The following is a 10470-nucleotide window of genomic DNA, read 5'->3' on the forward strand; positions in this document are numbered from 1 at the left end:
TTACACTGTTTAAAATTACTTTTTGTCATTTTTTTTAATTAAGTTAATAGTATAAATTTTCTTCTTCCATAAACTGTCAGAAGTCTTACTGTAACCTCATAATTTTCTGACTTCTTATAGTGTTGCAAAAAAAAAAATAAATTTGGGATAAACAAATTAAATAACTTTTAAACTGTTTGACCAATTGCTTTGAAATTTAAAATATAATTTAAGCCCCACAAGTCTCAGCAATTCGTGTAATAAGAAGGTTCTAAGTTAATTTTTACATAAGTTATGATTATTTATAAAAACTCAAAATTTATGATTTATTTTGCAATTTTCTAAGCAACCAATAAGGATAAACATATTCAGCGAACGCAATATTGAAATTTTGTAGACGATTTATGAGTTTCTTACTCTCAAATTTGTTTAAAATACTCAACTTTTTGGTTATAGACGAAAAAAGCGAAAATTTACCGTTTTTTGATATTAATTTGTTTATAACTATGTATATCATCAAAATCGGCTGCAGGAAACATATATATATATATATATATATATATATATATATATATATATAATGATATATATATATATATATATATATATATATATATATATATATATATATATATATATATATATATATATATATATATATATATATATATATATATATATATATATATAATGGATTTCTACGGCTGTCGCCGCCTCTCCATACCCAGCTTCCAATTTTTTCTATCGTAACACGTATCTTCATCTAATTGCCTCGAATCCATTGCGTCCTGAATATTGTCCCTCCAGTTTCTCCGTGGTCGTCCCCTTCTTCTTCTCTCCGGTGGGATCCACTCTAATATTCTTCTCGGCCAGCGAGTCTCATTCATTCTTTTAACGTGCCCGAACCATGTCAGCTGTCTCTTTTCAATATCGTCCATTATAGTTTTTTCCACCTTCATACGTTCTCTAATTGTTTCATTTCTTACATGTTCTAATCTGGAAACCTGACAACTTCTCCTCAAGAAGTCCATTTCTGTACTATAAGTAGCTTCTTTTTATTTCTTGCACTTATGTCCCAAACTTCTGCACCGTAGATTGTAGCGCTCTTCATTATACTTTCATATATTCTTTTCTTTGTTTCCTTCCTGATATCTTTGTCCCATAAAATTGAATTGAGGGATCTAGTGATGCTTCTACCTTTATTGATCCTGTGTTGTATTTCATCTTCACTATTTCCTTGTTTGTTAAATATAGCTCCCAAATATTTGCATTGTTTCACACCAACAATATGTCCTTGTTCCAATGGTAGGTTTTCAATGTCTTCGTTTCCCACTATGAAGTATTCTGACTTATCCATATTTATGATTAATCCTGCCTGTTGGTAATGCTCATTTAGCTTCCGTATCATATAGCTTAAGTCATCTTGATCTTGGGCTATTACAACTTGGTCGTCCGCAAAGTATAATGTAAATAGGGAGTCATCTCCCACTTTCAGTTCCATCGGTTTTACTGCTTTTGTCCACCTCTGTAAGGATTGGTCAAGGTATATTTTAAAGAGAGTGGGAGATAGACAACATCCTTGTCGGAGGCCTTTTGAAGTATTAAATGCCTCAGTGAAATTTTTGCCGTTTTTGATTCTGGTGTTAGTGTTCTCATACAACATTCTAGTTGCTTGTATGAGTTTTCCATCGATACCGATGTCTTTCATTGAATTCCATAGTTCTATAATGGGGACACTATCATAGGCTTTTTCTAGGTCGATAAGAGCGATGTGGGTTTCCTGATTTATTTGTATTCTTTTTTCTAGTGCTATTTTTAAAGTGAAGAGATTGTCTACCGTTGAACGTCCCGCACGAAAACCAGCTTGTTCTTCAGCTTGCTTTCCTTGAATTTTTTGTTCTATTTCATTTCTTAATAGCCTGGAGTATAATCTTCCAATGGTGCTGATGACTGCAATTCCCCTATAGTTTTTGGGGTTATTTTTAGGTCCCTTCTTATGTATGGGAGTAATATGTGATGTTAGCCATTCATCTGGTACTTTTTCTCCATTCAGGCATCTTTCGAAAAGATTTTTAAGCATATCCCATAGTTTGGGTGGTCCATATTTTATTAATTCAGGATTAATTCCTCCAGCTCCGGGTGCTTTCCTGGATTTCATATTTTTAATAGCTTCTTCCACTTTGGTTTTATCTAGTTGTATTTCGTGTTCACTCTGTATATCATTCTCTTTTTCTTGTATTCTTGTTATGTATTGTGGTCGTTTTTCTACCAATAATTCCTTAAAATGTTGTTCCCATTCGGCATCAGATATACTCTTAATTGTGTGTCCACCTTTATGTGATGTTCTGAAACATAAAGGTTATTAATATAGATGTCCATACTACTCAAAAAATTTGGTTTTGGCCTGGAGGGGGATGTGTCACGAGAAAAATCTTATTTCTCTGGACTATAACGTTATTATACCTATGTACTATTTTGTGATCCAGACTATTATGAACCACAGTAGCTAGGCCACCATAACCATCCCCTCTATCCAACCTATGTATTTCATATCCTCTTAGATAGAAGTGATGATCATTTTTTAGCCAAGTTTCATTTAATAGAATTAATTTGGGTCTATGTTCGCTTACGAAATATTTTAGACTGTTATAGTTACTGCTTAAACTTTTTATGTTCCATTGGATAATAAGTGGATTCTTGATATCCATCTAAATCTAGGAACTTTTGGTTCGATGAGCTTTCATGTATAAATAGCTGGTTCAAGTAATTGATTATATGTTCCTTATGTTTCCAATCTAGTTTTTTTATTATCGCATTCAGTGTTTTTTCTGTGTCCCTCTCCAGTTGCTCTGTACGGAAACATCCAGGAGTCTCATTGTTTACTGCACGAGCTCTCTCTTCGCTTCTCCCATTTGGAGATATTAAATATTGATTGTGTAGGGGAACATGGGTAACAATGAGACACTTTTTTTTTAGAGATTAGTGTTTTAAAAACTTAGCTAAATAATATTTATTTTTTGAGTGTTACACGATGGTATAAGTATTTCCAAATAATTTTGAATAGAATATAATGCAAAAAATGATAAATAATGTAAATACAGAAAATATGCTATGAAAATGTCATTTGTCTCATTGTTACTCATAGCGGAGGTACAATGAGACACTATTTGAAAAGTGCAATTTTTTATGCAAAACAGAAAAATAATGAAACAATATATCAAATGTTTAATTATTTATTATAAACCACCAGCATCAGCTAAAACTAATAATATAAGAAAAACGTAGATAAACATTCATTTTACTCAATATTAGAACTCAACAAAACGTGATTCAATAATAATAAAATAAGAAAAACAAAAACATTAATTTTTCTGCCTTTCAGAAATAAACAAACTAAACCTTATTGTAATATAAGAAAAAAATAAACCTTAATTTTACTGAATATTTACATTGCACTTCATTTCAAATTAATAAAAAGCGTTTTGTCGTTTTGTTATGCCATAGTCAATAGGACATGGCAAAATCATTTTTATGTCTTTTTGGCAGCGTTGTAAACCAAACTAAATATCTTAAATACTCCTAAATCCAGAGATTGCAACTTGTTCGTTGAATGCGGAGGAAAAGTTTTAATTGTAACTTAATTCTCTTGCCAATGTCTAAAACTTCCAAATTATTTTCCTTAGCTACTCTTCTGATGCTGGACCCGGCATCTACAGCTGTACGCAATTGTTCCTCTGAAAAGCTCTCTTTATCCGATTTCCTAGGAAGATTTCGCGGCATTTAAAAAAAAGACTAAAAAAATTAATTTAAAATTAAGATATAAAATAATCTACATTATGGGGTACAATGAGACATGTCTCATTGTTACTCAACAAGCAATGTCTCATTGTTACCCAAACGACCTTTACAACAACAAAAATTAATTTCAACCTAACCTTTAATCGATTCAATGAAAAAATATCTCTAATCATCAAATAATAAGGCCCTGCATATTATCCCTTCGCCAAAAAATGAAAGAAAACAGGTTTTTCGTTAAAAATTCAAAAATATGTACCTTTAACAAAAAAATAATTGGTCAAATATTAACACACACTGCCGGTCGGAACGAAACTAAACACGTGGTATGCCTACAAACAGAAACCTCGTGGTCCTTACATAAAAGCTAAAGCGCGCATGCCAAAATTTTGAAGAACAAGTCGCATAGGTAGTCAGAAATACAGGTGTCTCATTGTTACCCATGTTCCCCTACTTCTTTATTGTATGTCTTATTTGTTTCATTAGCCTTTCTTTTATTTTTGTTTGAGTTATTCTCGATTTTTCTACTAAACAGGTGTTCAGGGTTACTCTTAACATTTTCTATCCATCGTTTATTAATGGGAATTGTCTCTAAATTATTTGTTTGAGTTTTATATTATGTTGGGAATTCCTCCTGGCTCATTCTGAATATATTATTCTCTTGCGATTTTCTAGTAGAAACATAAGGAAATTTCTCGCATGCTCGTAGTATGAAAGATTGTCCAGAGACATGACAGCTTTAATATTCCGCTGTCTCACATACTCTGGACACTCCTCATAGGTAATTATATGAAAGCTGCTATTACAATGAAAACATTTCATCGAACATTCCCCTTCATGTATTTTGTCCGCACAGTTTTTACATTTTTCTCTCCCTCTACATTCATTTTTTGTGTGGCCAAAAAGAAAACACCGATAACATTGAACCACAGGTATCATGTATGGTTTTACCCTAAAAGGGATCCCATATATATTCACTTCCTTCGGGATTACTTTTCCCGAAAAGGTAAACGCGACTGTTTCTGTATCAATATATTTCGCCGTGTCATATTTAGACTTCCGTTTAAATCGTCTTATCTCTAGTACTTTAATGTTGACCGAAGCCAATCCCGAAAATTTGATTAGATCAGCATCCGATATACTAGTATCTACATTATTAACGACTCCCCTACATGTTACGTTATTTGCCGGAATAAACAATTCATATCCATCATTTCTGACCACGTCATTTAAAACAAATTTATTAGCATCCTCCCATTTCTTGAAAGCAACGCTAATTCGGTTTTTTCCTTTTTTGTTAAGTTTAAGTACATTCTCGATTTTTTTGTCATTTATGTATTTTGCTAATTTCAAAAAACTATAATTACCAACGTTATCGCCTTTTGATTCCATATATACCTCAAATGGACCGGTATCTGTGTATTGATAAAAGAAATGTTTTTTTCCTTTTTTGTTTCATTTTTATTAATAGTATTTGAATTATCATTGCTATCAAGTAATGGTGTATTATTTAAACTAATATTATTTTCAGTGTTTTCTATATTATCTAACATCTCCTCATCACCGGGTCACCGGGGGGGGGGTTAGTCCCCCGTGCTATCCCCCATAATTAACCGTGTAATGCAAAGTTGTCTCTTTTTTACCTAACTAGATAATGTATAATTTATTTTATTCCAAGAAAGTACAGGAAATTTAGGAGTTCAACAGATAGGAAATTTGTTAATTACCTCTATTATGTAGTTCCGATTTTGTTTTTGCCGCCTGCGTTTTTTGAATCTTTATCACTTCTACACTGAACTGTCACACAACCGTACGTTACGAAAGCTCATACAGAAGTCCATGGAAATTTTATACTATAATGTGTTATATATCGTTGGAAAGAGAACATTTCAGAGAATAATTTACAATCATAACCCAAAAAAACTTATTCAATTTTCGGACTTTGGGTGCACAGACTGTTTTAGACTATACTTTTTTTTTAACAGAAAATGATACAACAAAAATTTACATGAAATTATTGTGTACAATATTAAGACAAGAAGTTTTGTACTTTTTTATATTTTTGTGATGGTACATGTACTGTTAACCTCATTTTCCTCAACCTCAACATTTAACCTAGTTAGTTTTATCTTTGATATTTTATATTACAAAGAGATTATGTTATATGATGGATAAGAAAACTCTATTATTATCAGCTGCTTCCATTGTAACATTTCTTAAAAGAAAAGTTAACCAAAAGAACCAACCCTAACAACACACAACATTCCAGGAATGTACTACCAAAGTTCTATCAATATTTGAATGTCCTGGACATTTAGGGAACATTCGGTGAACATCTGTTTAAATTATTCCTGGAATGTTACCATAAGACATTCTGTGAACATACTACCAATGTTCATATATTTTAAGTTGCGAAATAATACATACGTGTAACAGATACAACATTACTTATAACATACCAGACAAACTAAGTGACACTTTAGGCCTACAGTGCAATAATATGTCAAATTTAAAGAGTTTCCCAAGTTCAATTAATACAATATTATAAACATACAAATGTAATAAAAATTATTGTTCGCGAATATTCAATTTGGAATGCGATTTTGTTAATAAAAAAAATACTTATAACTTATGCAAAACCCAAGAGAGGCATTTATATTTATTTCTTTTGCGTTCATTTTCAAATTCGCCGTGCATATATTTTTGTGCATGGCGCTTGAGAGGGCATCACGTGACTAAAAACGACCAACCAACGACCTCGCTTCGGCCATCTTGGCTAGGCTACCTTGCTTTGCCGTGGGTGGATTGTTGTTTGTATTATTTGTGCTTTTTAAGAATATTTTTTTAATTCGGATACTTTTATAATAGCTTTAATAGTATTATTAACATAGTGAATAAAATGGTGTCCTGTTTTTAACGCAGTTGGAGTAGCAGAAACAAATGTAGATAAAAAAATCTGCAGGAATAACGTTTCAATTATGACAGAAGCTCCAAACAAATGACTGTGAATGAAAAGCCCTATTAAAAGGTTAGTATGCAAATATGTAAACGAAGGCATGCCCTGTATTTCAGAAAATAAATTAATACTATTAATACCCTAATAATACTATTCATAAAAAATCTTTTAAGTAACCTAGATATAACAAAGTGAATAAAAGGCATAAATCAGAAGAATTATTATTTTATTTTATAAGTTAATAATTGGTCATATCCATTTATTATTTTAATAATAATTGTGAATAAGCCACAAACTTCGCTTATTCCTAACTAAAATAGTAAATAGAGATAATAACAATAGGATTTGTAAAACTAAAGTAATTCTTTTTGCGTTTTTGCTAATGTATGCCTTTATAAATAGGATGGTAGACCACACACTATAATATGCAGTACCAACTAATGAATACACAGAATATTATAGTCGATTTGCTAAACTCAGTCTCAGTACTACTGAGTCTCAGACACAACTGGCTAGTGATTTTAGTAAATAATTTTGCCAATTTGGTAAAATTGGCAAAAAAAAATAATAACTAAATAGTTAATAATTACTGTATTTTGGCAAACTTGGCCAAAAACAAAAAAAATTACCTACTAAAATCACTAGCCAGTTGTGTCAGAGTTTGGGGAACCGACTATACTAATAAACAATTTCTAAGCTGTTTTATAATATTTTGTGAGTCCATTAATCATATTTTTTATTTAAAACTAAAATTTGTTAATAATGCTTAGTAATGCATATATTTTGTATTTTTAGCTTTCCAGAAGATCCTGTGAAGAAGACATGAAGTATAGATCAGATTTGTTAATAGAGGAGTATGTTCAAAACACTTTTTAGAAAAAGATATTGACAGAACTTCACTTTCATCTGTTCGTTTAAGAGACTGTGCTGTTCCAATAGCTTATGTCACACAGGTATATGCATTTTTTTTCTTGGTTTTAACATCTTTAAACGCGAAATACGCAATAGCCTATCGAATTGATGCCATGTTATTTTTCTTTATTAAGGTCTTTGTTTATTATTGTGTATGTGTATTAACAACAGAAACATTTTTGGTTATTCTTTATTTTATTTTATATTTTGTCATCAAGTGTTCAGTCAATGTATGTAGTTTTCTTATGTACACCTTTATGGGTTTATACCTGGTGGATGTATATTTCAATAAATAAATAAATAAATAACCTAATTAATAATACAGTCTGTACAATATAGATACTGTTGTAATTCATTATCTACATCGGAGATCTAAGTTGACATTGTTGCCCAACTGCAAAAAATTTTTGAATTCATTTTAAGTCAAATATATCACATAATTATTGCGAAGTAGATTATACAACAAAACAGATTAATATTCAATGTAAATAAATAAAAACATCAGAAATAGAAAACAAGAATTAAGGTATAATCTTATGTTACAGTTATTAAGGTACCAAGGGTATTATAAGGATAATAACGCTTGAGGTCAATGGTGTTTTTAACAAGGGCCTGAGGAATATACGTTGACCGAAAGCGATATTATTATAATACCTGTGGTGCCTTCAACGTTTAATGTCTGACTAAATTATTCTTTATATGCGAAAAATTTGAATGAATTTTGAATTGATTAGTTTTTAAATAAGTACATTTACCAGTAACAGTAGTAACATAATTGTGGTAACCATAGTTTTACTTAGGTTGATATTTGTCAACTTGACAGTATCTAAGTCGTTATTTAAATTTAATGCCCAAGGGCGTTATATCGTACTTAACAGACTTCGAAATGTCATTATTTGTCAAATAATGTACCAGTAGGACATTAAAGTAAATAATAAAAACAATAAATATAATGAATACTAAATACTTATTTGTTTGTGAAAAATCTATTTCTTTGTGGCTTTTTTGTAATTAACTATTCTAATGAGGAAATAAGCCACAATTTACTTGAAAAAATAATTTTATTAAGGTTTCTACTTCCACGTCGGATGTCGTTGTCAAAATACAAAATGTTCATTATTATTATTTTATTTATTAAATATTATTTATTATTTATTTAAATATTATTTAATATTTATTTTTTTATTATTATTATTTATGCGTATTATTACCTGTAAATAATATTTCTTCTGATTGTTAATTGTAAAGGATAGAAAAATTACCTTTTATTTTATTTTCTTTTAGAATCAGCTGAGAGAAGTGGTCTACAAAAAACCAGAAAGGAAACGGAATATGTGGCTACGAAAAGCAAAAGAAAGGTTTACAAAGCAAATGTGACACATTTTTTTATAATATTTAGGAATGTCAGTAAATTACATTAAAAAATGTATGTAAAGATTTTTTGCAATAAAAATGTTTATATTTATCAAGGATGTATTATTTGGTATGGCCACATATCGTCAGTGATGTGACAATACCTCCTATCTGTTTTTTTCAAGAGATTTGTAAGATAGACTAAAAACTTGTTTCGGCCACCTCCTGTTTTCATATATTTTTTGACTTGTTTTGCAGTAAATTCAACTATCTATTTACTACAAAAAAGTCAGAATACGTACGAAAACAGAAAGTGACCTTAAAAAATGTTTTTCGTCTCCTGCAAACCTCATGAAAAAACATATAGGAGGTATTGTCACATTACTGACGATATATTTCAGTGAATGTCTAAAAAATATACTGTGAATGTTCAAACAAGACATTCAGTCTAAAAATATACTGTGAATGTCCAAAGAACATTCATGGAATGTTCCAACAAGACATTCAGTCTAAAAAATAGACTGTGAATGTCCAAAGAACATTCGTAGACATTCATGGAATGTTCCAACAGAACATTCTAAGAATATTTAAAATGCTGACACAGCACTTTCCTGGGACTTTCCAGGGACATTCGTGTGCATTTGGGGACATTCCAGGAATGTTTTCAATGTCCTGTGTGTACATTCTAGGAACATTCATGGAATGTTTTGTGTTATTAGGGAATGTGACAGTATAATGAAAATAACCTAACTGCGCATGCCTGTGTACTTACTATAAATTGTTATCAAATAGGACATGTTCTAATTTGTATAACATTTTCTGTTAACAGATTTTGTTTCCTGTTTTACATTGTGACAAAACTTAGTATACCATTTTCTTATATCATTTTATGCTATAGTCTAAAACAGACTTTAAGCAAACACTCGATTATAATTTCGTACAACTGAGCACGTAGAGATACATGTCCACATTTTTGGACGCCGTGAGGTATAGGGTTAGAGGTTTTGTCTGGTGTGCACTCTTAAGCCGTGAGTAGTCGCGCCGTTAGAAAGAATCTCACATTTTATCCTTTTTCGCGACAGCTTGATGAAAAATTTTGAAATTTTAAAAAAATTTCGTAAGTGCTTCAAGGAAGGGTGTAGTAATGCGTAGGTATTTTTTTCTTCTTCTTTCTTTTAGGTGTTTTTGGTTCATGCCTTATCTAAAGCGGTCGTCCTCTTTTTTTTACTGACTGTTTTTTCTATAGCTAAAAAAACTTCAGCAATTTCTGCGTGAAAGTACACCAAATCTAAGATTATTTTCTTTGGTATTTGCAAATTTGTTGTTTGCCTTCTATATTCTAGTGAGGCATTGCGTGCGACCTAATAAAGGTCCCGTAAAATGTTAGTAAAAGTTGAATTTGTCAACACCTCCCATTGACAAATTGTAATCCTTTATTACCTGTAATAAATTTATTTCTATATAGGTATTGTTTG

At 30.8% G+C, this 10470-nt stretch overlaps 1 long non-coding RNA gene across 1 annotated transcript; it reads left to right on the forward strand.

The window, feature by feature from the left end:
- Nucleotides 1–6587: 6587 nt before the first annotated feature.
- LOC126880331 (uncharacterized) lies at nucleotides 6588–9735 on the forward strand. The gene is made up of 3 exons (XR_007696566.1): nucleotides 6588–6802; nucleotides 7526–7683; nucleotides 8927–9735. It is a non-coding gene; the product is annotated as an uncharacterized LOC126880331 (long non-coding RNA).
- The last annotated feature ends 735 nt before the right edge of the window (nucleotides 9736–10470 follow it).

This window comes from Diabrotica virgifera, chromosome 2 (assembly GCF_917563875.1).
Source record: "Diabrotica virgifera virgifera chromosome 2, PGI_DIABVI_V3a".
NCBI classification, from domain to species: domain Eukaryota; kingdom Metazoa; phylum Arthropoda; class Insecta; order Coleoptera; family Chrysomelidae; genus Diabrotica; species Diabrotica virgifera.